The 22,181-nt window shown below is 44.1% G+C and overlaps 1 protein-coding gene, 1 long non-coding RNA gene and 2 other non-coding genes across 5 annotated transcripts in view; 2 read left to right on the top strand and 2 right to left on the bottom strand.

The window, feature by feature from the left end:
* Positions 1–940: 940 nt before the first annotated feature.
* Positions 941–1,131, bottom strand: U2l7 (U2 spliceosomal RNA like 7). Its single transcript, XR_015629993.1, has one exon. It is a non-coding gene; the product is annotated as a U2 spliceosomal RNA (small nuclear RNA).
* A 607-nt stretch (positions 1,132–1,738) lies between these two features.
* On the top strand, positions 1,739–5,409 carry LOC108351947 (uncharacterized). Of its 2 annotated transcripts, none has more exons than XR_015629171.1 (3): positions 1,739–1,825; positions 3,971–4,124; positions 5,224–5,409. It is a non-coding gene; the product is annotated as an uncharacterized LOC108351947 (long non-coding RNA). The 2 variants fall into 2 exon arrangements; XR_015629172.1 differs by having other exon boundaries at positions 1,813–1,976.
* A 12,985-nt stretch (positions 5,410–18,394) lies between these two features.
* On the bottom strand, positions 18,395–18,585 carry LOC120094956 (U2 spliceosomal RNA). The gene has a single exon (XR_015629997.1). It is a non-coding gene; the product is annotated as a U2 spliceosomal RNA (small nuclear RNA).
* Positions 18,586–18,879: 294 nt separating this feature from the next.
* The window catches only part of Mreg (melanoregulin), a 69,406-nt gene continuing 66,104 nt past the window's right edge, over positions 18,880–22,181 (top strand). Inside the window, exon 1 of the mRNA XM_087567318.1 lies at positions 18,880–19,026. The gene's annotated coding sequence lies outside the window, so the exon portion shown is untranslated. The remainder of the gene's footprint in view (positions 19,027–22,181) is intronic.

The following is a 22,181-nucleotide window of genomic DNA, read 5'->3' as shown; positions in this document are numbered from 1 at the left end:
ATTTACAATATCTATTTCAATATGAACACTAGGAACTATCTTATCATTAGAGGTACGTATCCTGCTCTGCCCATAGCCATGTTTCCTCTTAGTTCCCTAGTTTCCACCCTGCTTCTTACCGAAAAGATGATTAACAAAGAAACAGGCATGTGCGCGAGCGAACACACACACACACACACACACACACACACACACACACAGGGTTGGGAGGGCATTTAAAAATGTCATGTTTAATGACACTGGCTTCCTCCCTCAATTCTCATTATTAATCTCAGATACATGAATAGTGAATATTTTTTTAATGAAGTGCCCCTCTAATGTACTCATGTAAATATCCAAAACCAGAGAAGAAGCTCTAACAGAAAAGTGACGAACAAGGAACAGAAGTATAGGTTAGGCATTACTTCTCTGACAGTGCAACCAACCACGGTCCAAGATGATCTACTAAGTTTTACTACAAGTTCAATATGAGCTACTTAAGTTTTACTACAACACACAAATCACAGAAAAAGACAACACCATCCACAACTCCATCCCCGTTTTAAAAAGAGTACTAAAGATGAAAATGGTTTTAGGATCCTTCCCACTTAACCTCATAGCTACTGATTAGCCTTAAATACCAAGTAAGGAGAGTAAAAACGCTGAACATTTAGGAGAAAGAAAATTTAAAAATAGACAACTAGGGGTTGGGGGTTTAGCTCAATAGCAGAGCGCTTACCTAGCAAGCGCAAGGCCCCGGGTTCGGTCCCTAGCTCCGAAAAAAAAGTTAAAAGAAAAAATAGACAACTAAAATACGTCCTAGTTTACAGCACTTACTCTCAAACACCTTCTATCTAACTATTGTTAGAGCTACCCAGCATAAAGACAAAGCAGTCAGATAACCTGAGATGCTAAAAAGTAAAAGAGTTACTTCTAACTTTAAACAGTTATTATTCCCCGGAGGGGGTGCACCGTTCCTGGAGGTACTGCAATACCAGGTCGATGCGTGGAGTGGACGGAGCAAGCTCCTATTCCAACTCCTAGTTCCAAAAATCCATTTAATATATTGTCCTCGGATAGAGGACGTATCAGATATTAAACTGATAAGAACAGATACTACACTTGATCTTAGCCAAAAGGCCGAGAAGCGATGCCTGGCACCCAGCACGCAGCCAAGCTCTGCGTCCGCAAGACACATTTACTTCGTGGTGACCGCCCGAAAAAAAACCCTCACTTCCTGCCTTTCTCACGGCCCCCTCCTCCTTCCGTTCGCCCCCGCATCCTTCACCCCTCACTCCCTCTCCAGTACCCACAGCTTCACTACAATTCCCACGATCGCGGCTCTCCCGGCGTTCCCGCGCGCGCACGCGGACTCTGATTTACATGTCCCGCCCCCTCGCGAGGGGCGTGGCGACACCGATGCCTGCTGACTGCTGCCTCTGAGCCGCGTTCAGGAGTTTTGGGAACATTTTTACTTTGGTCTCCAAGGAGGAAGGCTGCGGCATTGTGGTGGGCAATGCTCTAGAGGAGACGCGGTGGCGGATGGTGGCAGAAAGGGGCACACCTACTGTTCCTAGTTTGCGTTTGAGTGAGCTGGCAGACGAGCTTCTCCGATCCGCGGAAGGTCAACTTCCGAGTCGAGAGGGCAGCGCGGGGATATAGAATCCCGCGGACTCCGAGGGGTTCAATCCCACCGGGCACTGCGGCTGCGCGCCGTCACCCCTCCCCGCCCCCAACTTCGAGACTGACTCTGTTCTCTCCCCTCCCTATCCTGGTCACTTAGCGACCGCATGGGTGTCTCCGCCTCCCGCGGCTCCTGCGCCTGCCCAAATTAGATATGGTCCCGGTATTTTACCTAGTCTTGCTAGTAGAAGTGGGGCAGGCTCCGGGAAAATGCTTTGTATTCACGATCCTCAGATATTCACAAACCCAGGATGCTGGAAAACAATGGCTGAGTGGTTAGGAGCACTTGTATGCTCTTGCAGGATCCAGATTCAGTAACTATTATTTACATGATACTTCACAACTGTCTGTTGCAGGGGATTCAAAACCGAATTCTGGCATCTGTGGAGAACAGGCTCACACGTGGTACACGTGCAGCCAAAATAGCCATACATATGAAATTCATCTTTAAAAACACGTTATCGGCTCATTACATATTAGGATGTCTGAACAAATAGGATGAGCAGAGTTAAAATTTATTAACATTTTAAACAGATTTAAACATAGGCGTTAATAGTTCTCGGGAGAACAGTGCACACTCCAGTGTGGATGTAGACCTCTCAAGATAGTCTCCCACATATCTTAGCAGTAGCCATGTGAATGATTTTTTTATGTTTCCTGACTGTATACTGTTTGAAAATTTCATAAGAATCTCCCCAGGCCTACCTTCAGAGCGGTTCCTGGGGTGGGTTGGATAAGATGACCATGACCATCTATAACATGAAAGCAAGGGTCACAGAAGGTGCAATATCAGTTAAGATATGCCTTTCACTGTGACCTTGTGAGGGGGGCAGGGAGGAGGGAAGTGAGTGGGGGGAGAGGAAAGGGAAGAGATATTTACTACTGGCTGGGAAAGAGGAAGATTCATTGTTACTTAGATGTTTTGTTTTGTTTTTGACATACATACATATATATATAGGAATGTAGGCATAATGTATAAACATTGCCCCCCAATTATTCCCTGATTGGGGAATAAAGCTAGCTGATCAGCCAATGACTAACAGGGGAAAGAAAAGAACCTCACATCCAGTCAGGGGAGAGAAGGGGAAGTGGGGATTTAGCTAAGGGGAGAGTCCAGGAGACCTTTTGAGAAAACACCTTGAGCCCAGACAACCAGATAGGTACTAAAATGAAAGTATCTCTGAGATTTTGGCTGGAGGATAGCCAGATTAGCATAGAGGATTAAAATAGAGTAATACGGCTCAGTTGTTGTGCCCTTATAGCTTGTTAAATAAATATAATAATCCAGTCGCAATTATTTGAGAGTCACCTGGGTTAAGAGGAAAACTGCAACAAATAGTTATAAAATAGCTACTAATGGGGCTGGAGAGCTAGCTCAATGGTTAAGAGCACTGCCTACCCTTCTGGAGGTCCTGAGTTCAATTCCCAGTAACCACATGGTGACTGAAATTCATCTGTAATGGAATCTGATTCTCTCTTCTGACCTGCATGAAAACAGAGCACTTATACACATAAAATAAATAAAATCTTTAAAAAAAAACCCTACCATAGAAATAGTGTCTCCATATGGGCATTTCACTGGAAATGTTTTTGTTGATTATGTTTGACTCTCAACGTTCAAAAAATTTCAAGTGAACTCCAGGAAGAACCTATATGTTCTGCCCAAGTGCCCTATAATCCCCACACCACATCTTTTCCTTTACAGGGGTTCCTCTGTGTAGCTCTGGCTGTCCTGGAATGCACCCTGTAGACCAGGCTGGCTCCAAGCTTCCAAAGATCCATCTGTTTCTTCCTCCCAAGTGTGGGGATATGCTGGGCAGACTAACCCATAGCACTGTGTTTTTGCTTGCCCAGCAATGAAGGGCTCTATCCTAGCCAGGGTGGGCAGACCTGTGGAGAACTTTAAGGGCTGCTTGGCAGGAATTTGAGGTTTGGCCAGGACAAGGAAGTAAGCTCAGGCAGGGATCTGGTTTTAGGCTAGAACAAAGAAGTAGACTTCAGGCAAGAGTGTGACTTTGGGCTAGGATAGGAAGCAGGCTCAGGTACCTTGGTCATCTTGATCAGCCTCTAGAAGCAGTGGTCATAGGACTTTGTTTATTGCCTTGCTTGTTCCTTGACTATTTGTGTTTATTGTTTTGCCTGTTCCCTTAACCTAGAACTGACCCTATTACTTGCATGTAGTTTAAATGGTATAAAAGTAGACTAGAAAAAAAAATAAACCTGCCTCAGCCTCAGAACTAGCTGGGGTCATACTACAATGTTGTGTCATTGTCTTTTTCTTGTTTTAATCCTTGCTCCTGCCCTGGAGAACCTGTTGACTGACTGAGCTGGCTTGGTCACCGATCTGAGTAAAAACTTACACAGTTTCCTTGTGATGACTAAAGAGACAATATGGAGCCAGGCATCCCATAAGAGCCGTGGACTTTTTGATCAGGAGTGCCAGAGATCCTAGTGGCCTGCAGGTGAGACAAGAATGATGGGCTGTAGGTGTTAACAGCTGTCTTTGCCGATGTACAGCCTGCTTATCGCTATGGGAACGGGATGCGATGGTCTTCTTACTCTATAGTGGGAAAGAGACAACTGAGGGAGGCAAAACAATTTTCCTGCCCAGCTATGGATTCATGGGCAGGTGTAACACACCTTTCTGATACCTGACTTTAAAACCTGCTCTTAACACCCCCACTCCACCCCTGCCCTGCTTCTGCATGCCATGCTGTTTGACTCTAAGGCTGCCATCTTTCTGCTAGCTGTAAGAATCAATTCATTTCATCTACATTTGAAATGTCTAAATCGTTGGCCTTCCCAGTGGACTCAAAGGCCACAGTACAAGTGCTGGGATGAAAGACACGCAGCACCGCTCGCTCCCAGCACTCTGCTTTCTATCCCCCAGGTATTTATAGAAAGGAAGGATTCATAACTTTTCCCTCTAATACTCTGCACCACTGTGGCCTGACCTCACTGACTGAAATAAACCTCATTAGGGCTTCGCTGGGTGTGCCAGCCCTTGCTCTGTGCTCTGGGTATTGTATGTGGCAGTAATCCTTTCTTGGGGGACTGGACCATGGGTATGTGGTGATGTGTAAGCACTGACCAGAGAGGCATTTGGGAGACCGGTTGGGCAGGAAGAAAGATGTGGTATTTGGTGGCATTGCATGAGAGACTATTGCTGAGGCCTAGAAGATTTCCTTCCAGGTCAAGGTCCTAGGAGAGGAAGGGATATTTCTTTCACAGCTAACCTTGGCCTTCCCCACCCTTCATTTTAGTTGAATTTATGCTGTTTGTAAGTGTCCTAAAAAGTTAATAACAAAACAAGAAGGTGGTATATTTTTGAGCCAACCTCAAAGACCAGATCCAGGGAATATAAGTCCAACAACAGAAACTCTGGAAGGTGTGATTCCCTCTAAAGCACCTTCCTAATGCTGTGTACAACCTTTTCAACGCAGTTCCTCATGTTGTGCTGACCCCCAGCCATAACATTATTTCTCTGCTACTGCATAGCTGTAATTTTCCTACTATTACAAATCGTAATGTAAATATGTTTTCTGATTTCGGCCTCTGAAGGGGTCCAGACCCACCGGTTGAGAACTGCTGCATGAGACCTTTACAGTCCCAAGAAGAAGGTGGAGGGGAATTTGATAATACAGTCCTGTGATCCTACCACGTGGGCAGTGGAGGTGTAATGGGATCCGGTGCCCTCTTCCGGTGTGCATGAAGAGCAGTCATACATGTTAAATAAAATTCTAAAAAGATTTATTTCTGTATTTGTGTATTTGTGCACTTGCATGAGTTTATATGTAACCTGTGTGTGCAGGTGCCCTTGGGAAGCCAGAGGGTCATCGAATAGCTATGAATCCTGAGAAGAAAACCCAGATCCTTTGCAAGAGCAATAAGTCTTCTTCTTCTTCTTTTTTTTTTAAATTAACTTGAGTATTTCTTATTTACATTTCGAGTGTTATTCCCTTTCCCGGTTTCCGGGCAAACATCCCCCTAATCCCTCCCCTTCTTTATGGGTGTTCCCCTCCCCATCCTCACCCCATTGCCGCCCTCCCCCCAACAATCTAGTTCACTGGGGGTTCAGTCTTAGCAGGACCCAGGGATTCCCCTTCCACTGGTGCTCTTACTAGGATATTCATTGCTACCTATGAGGTCAGAGTCCAGGGTCAGTCCATGTATAGTCTCTGGGTAGTGGCTTAGTCCCGGAATCTCTGGTTGCTTGGCATTGTTGTTCATAAGGGGTCTCGAGCTCCTTCGAGCTCTTCCAGTTCCTTCTCTGATTCCTTCAATGGGGTCCTATTCTCAGTTCAGTGGTTTGCTGCTGGCATTCGCCTCTGTATTTGCCATATTCTGGCTGTGTCTCTGAGGAGAGATCTACATCCGGTTCCTGTCAGCCTGCCCTTCTTTGCTTCATCCATCTTGTCTAATTGGATGGCTGTATATGTATGGGCCACATGTGGGGCAGGCTCTGAATGGGTGTTCCTTCTGTGTCTGTTTTAATCTTTTCCTCTCTATTCCCTGGCAAGGGTATTCTTGTTCCCCTTTCAAAGAAGGAGTGAAGCATTCACATTTTGATCATCCGTCTTGAGTTTCATTTGTTCTAGGCATCTAGGGTAATTCAAGCATTTGGGCTAATAGCCACTTATCAATGAGTGCATACCATGTGTGTTTTTCTGTGATTGCGTTACCTCACTCAGGATGAAATTTTCCAGTTCCAACCATTTGCCTACGAATTTCATAAAGTCATTGTTTTTGATTGCTGAGTAATATTCCATTGTGTAGATGTACCACATTTTCTGTATCCATTCCTCTGTTGAAGCGCATCTGGGTTCTTTCCAGCTTCTGGCTATTATAAATAAGGCTGCGATGAACATAGTGGAGCACGTGTCTTTTTTATATGTTGGGGCATCTTTTGGGTATATGCCCAAGAGAGGTATAGCTGGATCCTCAGGCAGTTCAATGTCCAATTTTCTGAGGAACCTCCAGACTGATTTCCAGAATGGTTGTACCAGTCTGCAATCCCACCAACAATGGAGGAGTGTTCCTCTTTCTCCGCATCCTCGCCAGCATTTGCTGTCACCTGAGTTTTTGATCTTAGCCATTCTCACTGGTGTGAGGTGAAATCTCAGGGTTGTTGTGATTTGCATTTCCCTTATGACTAAAGATGTTGAACGTTTCTTTAGGTGTTTCTCAGCTATTCGGCATTCCTCCGCTGTGAATTCTTTGTTTAGCTCTGAACCCCATTTTTTAATAGGGCTATTTGTCTCCCTGCGGTCCAACTTCTTGAGTTCTTTGTATATTTTGGATATAAGGCCTCTATCTGTTGTAGGATTGGTAAAGATCTTTTCCCAATCTGTTGGTTGCTGTTTTGTCCTAACCACAGTGTCCTTTGCCTTACAGAAGCTTTGCAGTTTTATGAGATCCCATTTGTTGATTCTTGATCTTAGAGCATAAGCCATTGGTGTTTTGTTCAGGAAATTTTTTCCAGTGCCCATGTGTTCCAGATGCTTCCCTAGTTTTTCTTCTATTAGTTTGAGTGTATCCGGTTTGATGTGGAGGTCCTTGATCCACTTGGACTTAAGCTTTGTACAGGGTGATAAGCATGGATAGATCTGCATTCTTCTACATGTTGACCTCCAGTTGAACCAGCACCATTTGCTGAAAATGCTATCTTTTTTCCATTTGATGGTTTTGGCTCCTTTGTCAAAAATCAAGTGCCCATAGGTGTGTGGGTTCATATCTGGGTCTCCAATTCTGTTCCATTGGTCTATCTGTCTGTCTCTGTACCAATACCATGCAGTTTTTATCACTATTGCTCTGTAATACTGCTTGAGTTCAGGGATAGTGATTCCCCCTGAAGTCCTTTTATTGTTGAGGATAGTTTTAGCTATCCTGGGTTTTTTGTTATTCCAGATGAATTTGTAAATTGTTCTGTCTAACTCTTTGAAGAACTGGATTGGTATTTTGATGGGGATTGCATTGAATCTGTAGATTGCTTTTGGTAAAATGGCCATTTTTACTATATTAATCCTGCCAATCCATGAGCATGGGATATCTTTCCATCTTCTGAGGTCTTCTTCAATTTCTTTCTTCAGAGTCTTGAAGTTCTTATTGTACAGATCTTTTACTTGCTTGGTTAAAGTCACACCGAGGTACTTTATATTATTTGGGTCTATTATGAAGGGTGTCGTTTCCCTAATTTCTTTCTCGGCTTGTTTCTCTTTTGTGTAGAGGAAGGCTACTGATTTATTTGAGGTAATTTTATACCCAGCCACTTTGCTGAAGTTGTTTATCAGCTTTAGTAGTTCTCTGGTGGAACTTTTGGGATCACTTAAATATACTATCATATCATCTGCAAATAGTGATATTTTGACTTCTTCTTTTCCGATCTGTATCCCCTTGACCTCCTTTTGTTGTCTGATTGCTCTGGCTAGAACTTCAAGAACTATATTGAATAAGTAGGGAGAGAGTGGGCAGCCTTGTCTAGTCCCTGATTTTAGTGGGATCGCTTCAAGTTTCTCTCCATTTAGTTTAATGTTAGTAACTGGTTTGCTGTATATGGCTTTTACTATGTTTAGGTACGGGCCTTGAATTCCTATTCTTTCCAGGACTTTTATCATGAAGGGGTGTTGAATTTTGTCAAATGCTTTCTCAGCATCTAATGAAATGATCATGTGGTTCTGTTCTTTCAGTTTGTTTATATAATGGATCACGTTGATGGTTTTCCATATATTAAACCATCCCTGCATGCCTGGGATGAAGCCTACTTGATCATGGTGGATGATTGTTTTGATGTGCTCTTGGATTCGGTTTGCCAGAATTTTGTTGAGTATTTTTGCGTCGATATTCATAAGGGAAATTGGTCTGAAGTTCTCTTTCTTTGTTGTGTCTTTGTGTGGTTTAGGTATAAGAGTAATTGTGGCTTCGTAGAAGGAATTCGGTAGGGCTCCATCTGTTTCAATTTTGTGGAATAGTTTGGATAATATTGGTATGAGGTCTTCTATGAAGGTCTGATAGAATTCTGCACTAAACCCGTCTGGACCTGGGCTCTTTTTGGTTGGGAGACCTTTAATGACTGCTTCTATTTCCTTAGGAGTTATGGGGTTGTTTAACTGGTTTATCTGTTCCTGATTTAACTTCGGTACAGATGTCTAGGAAATTGTCCATTTCCTGCAGCTTTTCAAGTTTTGTTGAATATATGCTTTTATAGTAAGATCTGATGATTTTTTGAATTTCCTCTGAATCTGTAGTTATGTCTCCCTTTTCATTTCTGATCTTGTTAATTTGGACACACTCTCTGTGTCCTCTCGTTAGTCTGGATAAGGGTTTATCTATCTTGTTGATTTTCTCAAAGAACCAACTTTTGGTTCTGTTGATTCTTTCTATGGTCCTTTTTGTTTCTACTTGGTTGATTTCAGCTCTGAGTTTGATTATTTCCTGCCTTCTACTCGTCCTGGGTATATTTGCTTCTTTTTGTTCTAGAGCTTTTAGGTGTGCTGTCAAGCTGGTGACATATGCTCTTTCCTGTTTCTTTCTGCAGGCACTCAGCGCTATGAGTTTTCCTCTTAGCACAGCTTTCATTGTGTTCCATAAGTTTGGGTATGTTGTACCTTCATTTTCATTAAATTCTAAAAAGTCTTTAATTTCTTCCTTGACCAGGTTATCATTGAGTAGAGCATTGTTCAATTTCCACATATATGTGGGCATTCTTCCCTTATTATTATTGAAGACCAGCTTTAGGCTGTGGTGGTCTGATAGCACGCATGGGATTATTTCTATCTTTCTGTACCTGTTGAGGCCCGTTTTTTGACCAATTATATGGTCAATTTTGGAGAAAGTGCCATGAGGAGCTGAGAAGAAGGTATATCCTTTTGCTTTAGGATAGAATGTTCTATAAATATCTGTTAAGTCCATTTGGCTCATGACTTCTCTTAGTCTGTCTACGTCTCTGTTTAATTTCTGTTTCCATGATCTGTCCATTGATGAGAGTGGGGTGTTGAAATCTCCTACTATTATTGTGTGAGGTGCAATGTGTGTTCTGAGCTTTAGTAAGATTTCTTTTACGTATGTAGGTGCCCTTGTATTTGGGGCATAGATATTTAGGATTGAGAGTTCATCTTGGTGATGAATATGAAGTGTCCTTCCTTATCTTTTTTGATGAATTTTAGTTGAAAATTGATTTTATTTGATATTAGAATGGCTACTCCAGCTTGCTTCTTCCGACCATTTGCTTGGAAAGTTGTTTTCCAGCCTTTCACTCTGAGGTAGTGTCTGTCTTTGTCTCTGAGGTGTGTTTCCTGTAGACAGCAGAATGCAGGGTCCTCGTTGCATATCCAGTTGGTTAATCTATGTCTTTTTATTGGGGAGTTGAGGCCATTGATGTTGAGAGATATTAAGGAATAGTGATTATTGCTTCCTGTTATATTCATATTTGGATATGAGGTTATGTTTGTGTGCTTTTCTTCTCTTTGTTTTGTTGCCAAGACGATTAGTTTCTTGCTTCTTCTAGGGTATAGCTTGCCTCCTTATGTTGGGCTTTACCATTTAGTATCCTTTGTAGTGCTGGATTTGTAGAAAGATATTGTGTAAATTTGGTTTTGTCATGGAATATCTTGGTTTCTCCATCTATGTTAATTGAGAGTTTTGCAGGATACAGTAACCTGGACTGGCATTTGTGTTCTCTTAGGGTCTGTATGACATCTGTCCAGGATCTTCTGGCTTTCATAGTTTCTGGCGAAAAGTCTGGTGTGATTCTGATAGGTCTGCCTTTATATGTTACTTGACCTTTTTCCCTTACTGCTTTTAATATTCTTTCTTTATTTTGTGCGTTTGGTGTTTTGATTATTATGTGACGGGAGGAGTTTCTTTTCTGGTCCAATTTATTTGGAGTTCTCTAGGCTTCTTGTATGCTTATGGGCATCTCTTTCTTTAGGTTAGGGAAGTTTTCTTCTATGATTTTGTTGAAGATATTTACTGGTCCTTTGAGCTGGGAGTCTTCACTCTCTTCTATACCTATTATCCTTAGGTTTGATCTTCTCATTGAGTCCTGGATTTCCTGTATGTTTTGGACCAGTAGCTTTTTCCACTTTACATTATCTTTGACAGTTGAGTCAATGATTTCTATGGAATCTTCTGCTCCTGAGATTCTCTCTTCCATCTCTTGTATTCTGTTGGTGAAGCTCATATCTACAGCTCCTTGTCTCTTCTTTTGGTTTTCTATATCCGGGGTTGTTTCCATGTGTTCTTTCTTGATTGCTTCTATTTCCATTTTTAATTCCTTCAACTGTTTGATTGTGTTTTCCTGGAATTCTTTCAGGGATTTTTGTGACTCCTCTCTATGGGCTTCTACTTGTTTATTTATGTTTTCCTGGAATTCTTTTAGGGATTTTTGCGATTCCTCTCTGTAGGCTTCTACTTGTTCTCTAAGGGAGTTCTTCACGTCTTTCTTGAAGTCCTCCAGCATCATGATCAAATATGATTTTGAAACTAGATATTGCTTTTCTGGTGTGTTTGGATATTCCTTGTTTGCTTTGGTGGGAGAATTGGGCTCCGATGATGCCATGTAATCTTGGTTTCTGTTGCTTGGGTTCCTGCGCTTGCCTCTCGCCATCAGATTATCTCTAGTGTTACTTTGTTCTGCTATTTCTGACAGTGGCTAGACTGTCCTATAAGCCTGTGTTTCAGGAGTGCTGTAGACCTGTTTTCCTGTTTTCTTTCAGCCAGTTATGGGGACAGAGTGTTCTGCTTTCGGGCGTGTAGTTTTTCCTCTCTACAGGTCTTCAGCTGTTCCTGTGGGCCTGTGTCTTGAGTTCACCAGGCAGGTCACCTGCAGCAGACAAGTTGGTCTTACCTGTGGTCCCGAGGCTCAAGTTTGCTCGTGGGGTGTTGCTTATGAGCTCTCTGTGGCGGCAGCCACCAGGAAGATCTGCGCCGCCCTTTCCGGTAGCTTCCGTGCACCAGGGTTCCAGATGGCGTTTGGTGTTTTCCTCTGGAATCAGTAATGTGTGCAGAGTGCAGTCTCTTCTGGTTTCCCAGGCGTGTCTGCCTCTCTGAACGTTTAGCTCTCCCTCCCACAGGATTTGGGTGCAGAGAACTCGCAATAAGTCTTCTTAAACAATAAACCATTGCTTCAACCGCAGATTTTTTTTCTTTTTTTTTCTTTTTTTTGGTTCTATTTTTCGGAGCTGGGGACCGAACCCAGGGCCTTGCGCTTCCTAGGCAAGCGCTCTACCACTGAGCTAAATCCCCAACCCCAGATTTTTTTTTTCTTAATGTGGTAGTTTTGTCTTTGATGGGCTTCTCCTCTCCCTCAGCGGTGCAGATATAGGCCAGATTATAAGTAGATGAGGGTGGGTTTATTAGGAAGCAGCTCCCAGGTGGAGAACAGTGAAGTCACCCATCTCAGCTAAAGCAAGAAGGTGTTACAGAGTTTAGGTAATGAGGTGGGATTGTGTCCATACATGGTCAAAAACTGAGGCCCCGAGTGGAAACATGATGTGTTAGCCTGGAGTTTTCTTGGAGGGGTAAAGACGTTTTCTCTGTATGGGCAGAATTGGGAGGAGGGCAGATGGGGTTTCTCAGCTTGTGCAGGAGTAAGCATGGGTTCCAGTTTTAACAGTCTTATTACCTATGAATATAAAGTCATTCTTTTTCACAGTAAAAAAAATTAGTTTTATTTTCCAGTGCAAGGGGTAAGGGTGGGGGCGGGGATTGAACCTGTAGCTTTGCATGCTAGGGAAGTGATACCCCAGTAAGTCACATCCCTGGCATTTCTTTCACACAAAGTCTAGTCAGTCAGTCACTGTTTTCTTCCAAGGCTTGTGAATTTTGATACAAGAGTCCCAAGCTAGGTTTCCATACTACTCCCTGAACCCCTGAACCTGGCTTCTCCATTAATGTATCCCGGGCCATTACTCCCTCAATGGCCAAGGACCTATGCTTGCCAAACTTAGAGGTCTTTCCTGGCTTCCATGTCCTGACATAGTGAAACGGGACAGGCCTGAAAATGGGCTCCGGATTTCAGGAAGGGCAATAAAAACTGTCTTGGCACAGTTCACTGTCATTTTTAGTCAATGGTCATGACCATGTAGGCATTTGCTGTGGGGACGAGTGGAAGGGGAGGTCTTCTGAGGACAAAGGAACTGGAACTGGCTATCCTGGAACTCAATCTGTAGACCAGGTTGTCCTTGAACTTAGAGACCCACCTGCTTCTGCCTCTGGAGTAGTGGACCTGACCTACTGACCAGTCAAGTCCACTCTTCCACTAAGGCCTCCCTGGGCTCCTAGCTCATGTGCAAATGGGAGGCAGACCTCAGCTCCCATGTGGACTTCCTGCAGATCCCCACAGTGTGGTTACAGCTAGGTTCTTTGTTGCCTTCCCACCCTACAGCTTTCTGTTACAATGCTTCCTGGACCTACTATTAGACCCTAGCATAGGCAATGTGCTCAGAGTGGATTTCTGGATTGATGAGCATGCGCATTGCATGCTGGCACTTGTACAAATTCAATGCCTGAGTTCCATCCATGGAGTCCCCATTAACGGTGAACGGACACACAACTCCACACTCTTCTGACCTCCACATGTGTGCATTGGCACATGTGTACTCCCTCCATCACATAGAAACACACACAATAATAAAGTAAAGAGAGGGACTGAGGAGATGATGTTAAGAGCACTCGCTGTTCTTCCAGACTCCTTGATTCATAAAGGGCAGCTCACAGCATGGAACTCCGCGGATCTGGTGCCCTCTGCTGGTTTCTGCAGCTCATAGCATGTGGTCTACACAAACACATTCATATAAAATAAATATTAAACATTTTCTGCTCAAATAATTTACTTTAATATGATTTGACTCACAAAAAGAGAATGAACAGGGAGTTATTTCTATCCGCATTCTCAAACTTGGAATGGCTCAGCTACGGGACTTCAGGAGACGGCAATGGGACATTAGACACCTAACCCTTCACCCACATTTTCTTCTGGATGGTGACAGTCCTTAAGGGAGCAGCAGCACCCGCTTGCTTTATGTCCTCCAGTTGGCCCTGGGACTTGGCACATGGAAGGTTACTTGAGAAAATGCTCTTCTTAGGTAGTTTTCTCTGCCCTTTCACAGACGGCCCTCTCCACACTCATACTAATTTCTAGAGGAAAGTTGTGTTTTCTTTATTCAAAACAAAACAAAACAAAACCAAACTGGTATATAAAAATTGGATCTTTGTGATTTCCCATGATATTCTACTCTTCTGATTCGGGTCCTTACTCAACCCTACTGAAAACCCAGTTTCAGTTTCTTCTACACTTTTGAACAAGTTGTCAGGCTTGGTGGCAAGCACCTTTACCTGAAGAGACGTTGACATCCCTGGGGTCTTCTTGACTGCAGTTAGGTAGTAAAAATGGGGACAGTCGCAAATTGCTTGTCTTGAGCTTGGCATGTCATGGTCATTCAATAGAGCAGTGGTTTCCCAAGCCTTGGCCAGTTATGCCAGTGCCCTCTGTCCTTACCTCCCTAGGCTTAGCTCTGTCTCTGGCCCTCAGATACTGCAGCAATCTGTCATCCCAACCCCACACTTGGGGATGTAACTAATTCTCTAGGGTATAATCGTTGACTACTTTTTTCTTTTTCTTTTTTAAAGATTTATTTATTTTATATATGTGAGTACACTGCCACTGTCTTCAGACACACCAGAAGGGGGCATCCGATCTCTTTACAGATGGTTGTGAGTCATGGTGTGGTTGCTGGAAATTGAACTCAGGACCTCTGGAAGAGCACATAGTGCTCTTAACTACTGAGCCATCTCTCCAGCCCGACGAATTTTTAAGGTATCCAGGGATGTAGGGAAGCTGAGGATAGTTGGAAGCTGGGAAAGACGTGGCAAGTCATATTGGTGTCAAAGAGATTGGAAACTTGAATCTGACATTGAGCAGATATTGTTCAAGGAAGAAGTGGATCCTGTTGTCTGTCAATGACTTCCCTCTTCTTCCATTACCCGTCTATACAGTTGTTAGAAAGATTAAAGCTGACTAGCATAAAAAGTAAAATAACCCAGCCCCTGGGGAGAATTAAGAGTTACAATATCATTCTTCCTAGACTTCTGATGAATGACACCCACTTTCCACTTAACTCTTTGCAGATGATCACCTTTGTCTTTTTGACCAATTACCCCTTTGTGTCACCATCCTTCAGGGCTGTTTATACTACAGCAGGCTGAAACTGCTGGGTGGTTATGTAGTCGCAACCTTGACTCCAAACGGAAACATTACTTGTAGGAAAGAAGTGGGGGGGTGGGGGTGAGAGTTGGGGGTGGGGGACTCTCTAGCCTCAGGAGCTAAACGAAAGGTCACATGCCTCAGAAATGGAAACCTTGTAACAGTCTTGAGAATCTGTACACCAAAGACCTGGACAGTTTGCTGAGGGTGGAGACTGACCAGCCAAACGCAGGTCTGTCCAGAAGACTATGTAGCTCTGCATACAGGGTAGAGAGATCTCTTCTGACGACACAGCTGCTTTAAAGTTATTGGTGACCCTTGCAAGCTAACCGCTCCTCCATGCTCCTGTCAGTGACCCCGGTTTAAAAAAAAACAAAACAAAACAAAAAAAAAAAAAAAAACAAAAAACTCATTGGTCACTACATTGGATATTGGTGCACTTGTGACTTTGGTCTGTCACGGGCCCCCTTTCTGGAATGAGTACGAATTGCATCTCCCAGGAAAAGTGTCACACCACAGCTGCTTATGGAGGTATTTATGTAGGTCAATTAAAGTGGAAAGACTCATCCTAAATATGAGTGTTGCTATTGTATGTGCTGGAGTTCTGTACTAACTAGAAAGGAGAAAGCAAGCTGAGCTGTAATAGTTAAAAGCTAACTCCCTTGCAAAAGGAGTTTAAAACTAGACTACTGTGTAAACAAGGGGAAAACCCCGGGAATCAGTAGGACCTTATTTTTAGCCTAAGGATTGTTAGCCCTGGATGTCTAGACCACAACCCTAAAGCCAGGCCTGTCAGCCTTGACTCATCTAGTGACCGCAATCTAAAGAGAATGCTGATCTCAGAGCCTCCTCCCCTTATTGTGTAATTGCTATGCAAAAATGTTGGCCTGGGTGCCTATGCTGTTTCTACTTAACCATTCCTTGTTTAGAAAAACAAACAAGAGAAGAACAAACCTACCAAAAAAAAAAAAAAAAAAAAAAAAGCCCAGGATAATGCCTCAGGCAGCAGACCCCCCACCCCCAAATTGATTTTTGCCTTTAGAAACTTCAGTCCCCTCTGCCCTTTTTGCAGCAGCTCTCAGATTGGAAAGGAGAATGATTCCTCAGCACTGCTGAAAATACAGTTGTTTTAAAAAATCTTTTAAATTGAAAGACGTTTTGTTGGGGAGGGGAGCTCTTTCCCTGGTAGTCTTGAATTCCCATAACAAAGCATTCGTGGTTGCTGTGATCCTACATCCTACCAAGTTGACATTTCCTACCACAAGTTCATCACACCTGTGCAAAGCAGTTACAGGAGTTGATTTGGCTTTGATAGCATAGTTGGACCTGATATATATATATAAAATCTTGTAGTTAAACATGGTGTAGAAAGAGTGTGAGAGAGTTGGGTTGCTTTTTATCTTCCCAGGGCCAGGACTCACTTCTTTTCCTGTCTCTCACTTCATCTTCTCTTGAACACTAAGTGGATGTACACGACACTTGAACCCACTAAGAAGCCAGATTCCTTTGTCTGCACAGCCCCTTACTCCTATTGTTGGCCAACAAGGGTCAAGCTCAGGCTTGTTGGTTGAGTGGTGGAGAAGGTGTCCTCTGTATATTGAAAGAAAATATGGGTAGTTCAGAACTATCTGCCCAGATTGAAAACAGTCCAACCTTTTATTTTTCTAGGGCCCATGACCAGTTGTATAAAACCAGGATTATTTAAGAGGAGTGGGGACAGGGTCTCACTGTGTATTCTAGGCTGGCCTGAAACTCTATATGTAGACCAGACTGGCCTTGAACTCACAAGGGATCTGACTGCCTCTGCCCCCCGAGTGATTGGCTTGGGGCACCCATATTTGTCTCCAACCAGTAACGAGGGCCTTGATGGCAATCTGGGCTCTTGTAGTTGAGGGAATACTTGTTTAGAAGCATGGAGGACCTGAAATCACAGGACATGTGACCAACAGGACAATGCAGGCAAGAAGAGTACCAAAAGACTTAAAAATATTAGCATCACCACAGATCTGGACTGTTTTCCAGCCCACCCTGTGTACAGCATGTACGTGGCCTGCAGTCGGTGGAAGTGTGTTTTTGTCCATCCTGTTTTGTAGCTCACAGTCACTATGTACCTGGAAATGGTGCTTTGGTATTAGCTTTCCACTTGCCATTGCAAACACCACTATCCCACTTTTAATGAGTTTTTCTTCTTAAACTTGTATTTATTGTGTTGTGCATGTGTTCACATGTTTTAGGCATGTTTGTTTATCGTGGAGGCAGTTCCCTTGTTCTCCTTACAGAACATTGTGATCTCCCCAATGAGTACTGGGAATTGAATCTGGGATCTCTGGGAGAACAGGCAGTGCTCTGAATCACTTCGATAGTCCTAACATTCTTTGGCAAGTGTCAAAAACATTTTTTTTGTTTGTTTGTTTTTTGTTTTTGGAGCTGGGGACCGAACCCAGGGCCTTGCGCTTCCTAGGCAAGCGCTCTACCACTGAGCTAAATCCCCAACCCCCCAAAAAAACAGTTTTAAGACTGTAACAGGGACTGGAGAGATGGCTCAGAGGTTGAGAGCACTGACTGCTCTCTCAGAGGTCCTGAGTTCAATTCCCAGCAACCACATGGTAGCTCACAATCATCTATAATGAAAGCTGGTGCTTTCTTCAGGCCTACAGGCACATATGCAGGCAGAATGCCGTATACATAATAAATAAATCTTAAATCAGCCAGGTGTGTTTATACAGGACCATGAGGGAAATGTCCTAGAAATTAGGAGGGTAAGGCGGGTATAAATAAGCACAGCTTCCCTTGACTTGACAGTCAGTATAGAACTCATCTGAAAAGTCAGTAAAGAACCTACTCTGTCAATGTGCTCACAAACACATTAAGCATATACATACACAATAAGTTGTTTTTTGAAAAGATTTCGTTTTTGACATCACCTGCAGGTTCCTTAACCAAGTGTGTTTTAAGTACAACATCGGCAGGTGCTTTTGTGATATACCAAGCTGCACAGGCTGGAATCTGTACACCATAATGATAATCTTGAACGCAAAACAAACAGATCAGGAATGTAATAACCTAACATTGGGAGTTTACAGCTCCTCCAAATTACACAAACACTAAATATAAACAGGCTAGAATGTGCTTTAACTACGTGGCTGCAGTCCCAGTACAGGCCACTAGTAACTTTTTTTTTTTAAAGATTTGTTCACTTATTGTATAAGTACACTGTAGCTGTCTTAAGATACACCAGAAGAGGGCATCAGATCTCTTTACAGACGGTTGTGAGCCACCATGTGGTTGCTGGGAACTGAACTCAGGACCTCTGGAAGAGCAGTCGGCGCTCTTAACCGCTAAGCCACCTCTCCAGCCCCGCTAGTAACTTTTTAAGTTAACTTTAATTCAGTTAAGTAGCAAAAGCTTCTTAAAACACAGCCTACTAGAGGTAAGAAAGCTACACAGCATTAAGACCTTAACATAACGTAAATAAAGGTAGTTGGGAAACACAGCTGCAGCTTCTACTCTTGTACAGTTATTATTCCCCCGAGGGGGTGCACCGTTCCTGGAGGTACTGCGATACCAGGTCGATGCGTGGAGTGGACGGAGCAAGCTCCTATTCCAACTCCTAGTTTCAAAAATCCATTTAATATATTGTCCTCGGATAGAGGACGTATCAGATATTAAACTGATAAGAACAGATACTACACTTGATCTTAGCCAAAAGGCCGAGAAGCGATGCCTGACGCCCAGCACGCAGCCATACTCAGCGTCCGCGAGACACATTTACTTCGTGGTGACCACCCTCAACCCTCACTTCCTGTTTCTCCCACGGCCTCTTGCTCCTTCCGCTCGTCTCTGCATCCTTCACCCCTTGCTCCGTCTCCAGCACCCACAGCTTCACTACAATCCCACGACCCCGGCTCTCCCGGCGTTCCCGCGCGCGCACACGCGGACTCTGATTTACATGTCCCGCCCCCTCGCGAGGGGCGTGGCGACTCTCACCAAGCAGCCTTCTCCTGCAGCCTCCTCCCAGTAGTCTCTGCGCCGCGCACTAATGCTTCATTTTCTGCAGGGGAAAAGGAGGGTGGGAAGCGGTTGCTTGACGAGTGTGATGGATGGTTCAGCGTCGGGCCGTCCGATCCGTGTCCGTGGCGCTTCCCCTAGTCCTGAGGCTATATGTGAGTTGACACCATGTCCTCCCCTTTCTCACTTGACCATTTAACGACCTGAGGCCTCTCCTCACAAGTGTGATCCTGGGATGTTATGTCGCCCAGGCATTCGGAGCTAATTCAGCTCTTTGGCTCTCTTACTTCAATCTGCGCTCTTTATTGGCTGTGGTATCATCTGGACTTCTCTCAGTGCGCAAGGTGTAGTAGGTATTCAGCAAATTTGTGGGTACTAATCCCACACTCCCAGAATCAATTGGAGAGGGGCGCTGGCCTGATTCAAGGTAAAGATGATCTGAAGTAGTAAGACATAAGGGAGAATAGAGTCAGGTGGGAACTTGGGGCACGTTTCTGAGGCCAGGCTCTCTCCCCATTATGTAGCCCTGGTTGCTCTGGAATTTGATATGTAGACCAAACTAGCCACAAACTCTTGAGATCCATCTGCCTCCTGCCTCTGCCCGGGTTTTGTTTTGTTTTGTTTTGTTTTGTTTTTTTTTTTTTTAATGTGCACAACCGTTAAAACGTTTGATCAAGGACTGGAGAGATGGCTCAGCAGTTAAAAGCACTTCCAGAGATCCTGAGTTCAATCCCCAGTAGCCACATGGTGGCTCACAATCTTCTGTAATGGGATTAGATGCCCTCTTCTGGAGTGTCTGAAGACAGCTATATATATTCATATATGTAAAATAAATAGTTCTTTAAAATTGTTTTTTGTTCAAAGTCAGAGATGGCCAATTTTCTGGGTGGATGAATTCAGATAAATTACTTTCTCTATACTCCCCACACGTAATTCCATAGCCCCCAACTATGTACTAAAAGCTGATTGAATATTCGGAGTTGCTAAATCTAAGCATGACGTGCAGTGATTCTCTTTTTTTTTTTTTTAAAGATTTATTCATTTATTATATATAAGTACACTGTAGCTGTCTTCAGACACACCAGAAGAGGGCATCGGATCTCTTTACAGATGGTTGTGAGCCACCATGTGGTTGCTGGGAATTGAACTCAGGACCTCTGGAAGAGTAGTCGGGTGCTCTTAACCGCTGAGCCATCTCTCCAGCCCCCGTGATTCTCTTCTAACTTGACCTCTGGTCTGAGCCTCAGGCTCCTGCAGCCTGTCCCTCAGACTCCCTAGGTTGGAAATGTAACATTTTCTAAGGTTTTGATTTTAGATCAGAGGCCCTCTGCATGTCTGGGGATCAAGGGACTAGAAAGCAGGTAGAAAGACAGGCCAGGCTGGTAACAGAGATGGGAAGCTTGTTCAACAGCAGTGCCTGGATACCTTGTGCATAAAACAGCGAGGCCCTGCTGTTGGGAGTGATGTCCCCTCCTCTTTTCCAGTGCTACACACACACACACACACACACACACACACACACACACACACACGTATATATACTTTACAGAGGCTAGTAGTTTATTACATAATGAAAGAATCTGTTGCCCTATCCCCCACCCCACAACCCCGCAACGGTCCATATGGGGTAAGAAGCCTCGGAATCAATGATGACACAGATTCCGGGAGTCAGAGATGCAGAACCAGACATTTATTGTTATAGTGGAGATACCCTCTGCCCACGTTGACCCCTAGGTCAGTAATTGCTTGCCCTGCAGCTGGCACCAGCCCATTGACTGCCCCTGTCATACCCTCTGTCTTTGTCTCTGGGCGCCAGGCAGATTCTGTGGTTAGTAAATGTGAAAGCACCTGCTGGTGAAGTTTAGCTTATGTGTTTGTTCCCTGAGGAGTATAGGATAATTGAGGAACTTGGTGTATCATGTCCCCTTGATCCTCTCTGAGGTGGAATTGCATACCCAGTAGAGGATCAGGCAAAAAGACCTAAAGCTAGGATCAGACAACAGAAGAGACACGTCCTGAACAATCTGAAGTTCTTCTGACAAGAACCCAGCCTCTGGGTAAACAGAAACCATTCATGTGGAGCCCACGCCTTTCCATCCCTGAAGGTGGTAGCTGATAATTATGTTTTTGCTCACACTTCTCCTTTGTGACATCGACTCTTCTTCAGGGACGTCTAGACTGCAAGGGTTGGAGTGATGCCACTCTGGTAGTAAACCAGACTAAGGTTTCTGGAGACTTCCAGAAGTGTCCAGTTGACACTTCTCTTTTCTAGAACTCCGTGGGTGCTTTTCTCAGTTCAAAAGGAGCTAATAAACACGCTCTCCTGTACTATTAACTCCTTTCCTGTCAGTAGTCCGTCCTGTGTCTCTTGCTAGAACTAAGCAGGAAGCCTCAGCAGCCTCCTGCCATACACAGCATGGGTAAGTTAGAGACCACTCTAAATCTGTATTGACAAGGGAGGCCCTGAGCAGGCTTCAGCTGGCTCCAGCCCTGAGCAGCAATGATGAGGGTCTGCTGAGAAAGCCTAGTGACATGCCTTAGCTTTTCCACAGTGAATCAAAACCAAGTAACGAGGGCCCAGACTGATCCCTGTCAGCCATTACAGTAGCTGTGTGTGACGAGAGACAAGCCATTTAATCCCCCGAGAAATCTTTACCCATCGTACAACAGATCCACGTGTGCTGCTGTGAGGATCCACACAGGGGAGGGATTCTACTCCGAACCAGCAGTTGTGGGTTCCAGGTTAACACTGTTTTGAAAATGGATTTAGGAAGGCTGTCATGTCATGCTGGACATAGTGGTACACACCCTTAATCTTAGCGCTGAGGAGGAGCAAGCAGATCTCTGGGAGTTCATGGTTAGCCTGGTCTATAGAGTGAGTTCCAGGACAGTCGGTGCTACATGGAGAGACCCTGTCTCAGAGAAGGGTGAGGGGAGAGAAAGGGTCAGAGGTAATTGGCCACTTGCTGAGGTATTCCTGCAAAGGAAGGAAGGCTGAGTTGGGAAGCTTGGCTCTGGGTGCCAGTTGTAACTGAGAACTGTGGTCTTTTTCTTTCTATGTCTTTAAAGTAACCTCTCCTGCATATGCGTGGGGCCACAACTAAGGATTTCCCCACTTTGTCTTTTCCATTTCTTCTAAGATGTGCATTGTCAGGGACGGGGGATGGGGGGAGCATTTTTACCTTTTTAAGATGCCAAGACCTGTGGAGGAACTATCCTCTCCTTTGGAGTTCAGCCCGTTGCACCAATTCCTCATGTTTAGAGACTGCATGGAAACTAAGTGGACAGAGATGGGTCTCCCTGGGGTGGG

This window comes from Rattus norvegicus, chromosome 9 (genome assembly GCF_021556685.1).
Source record: "Rattus norvegicus strain SHRSP/BbbUtx chromosome 9, alternate assembly SHRSP_T2T, whole genome shotgun sequence".
Taxonomy (NCBI): Eukaryota; Metazoa; Chordata; class Mammalia; order Rodentia; family Muridae; genus Rattus; species Rattus norvegicus.
Note: the sequence above shows the minus strand (reverse complement) of the source record. Positions and strands in the feature narration are given on the sequence as shown.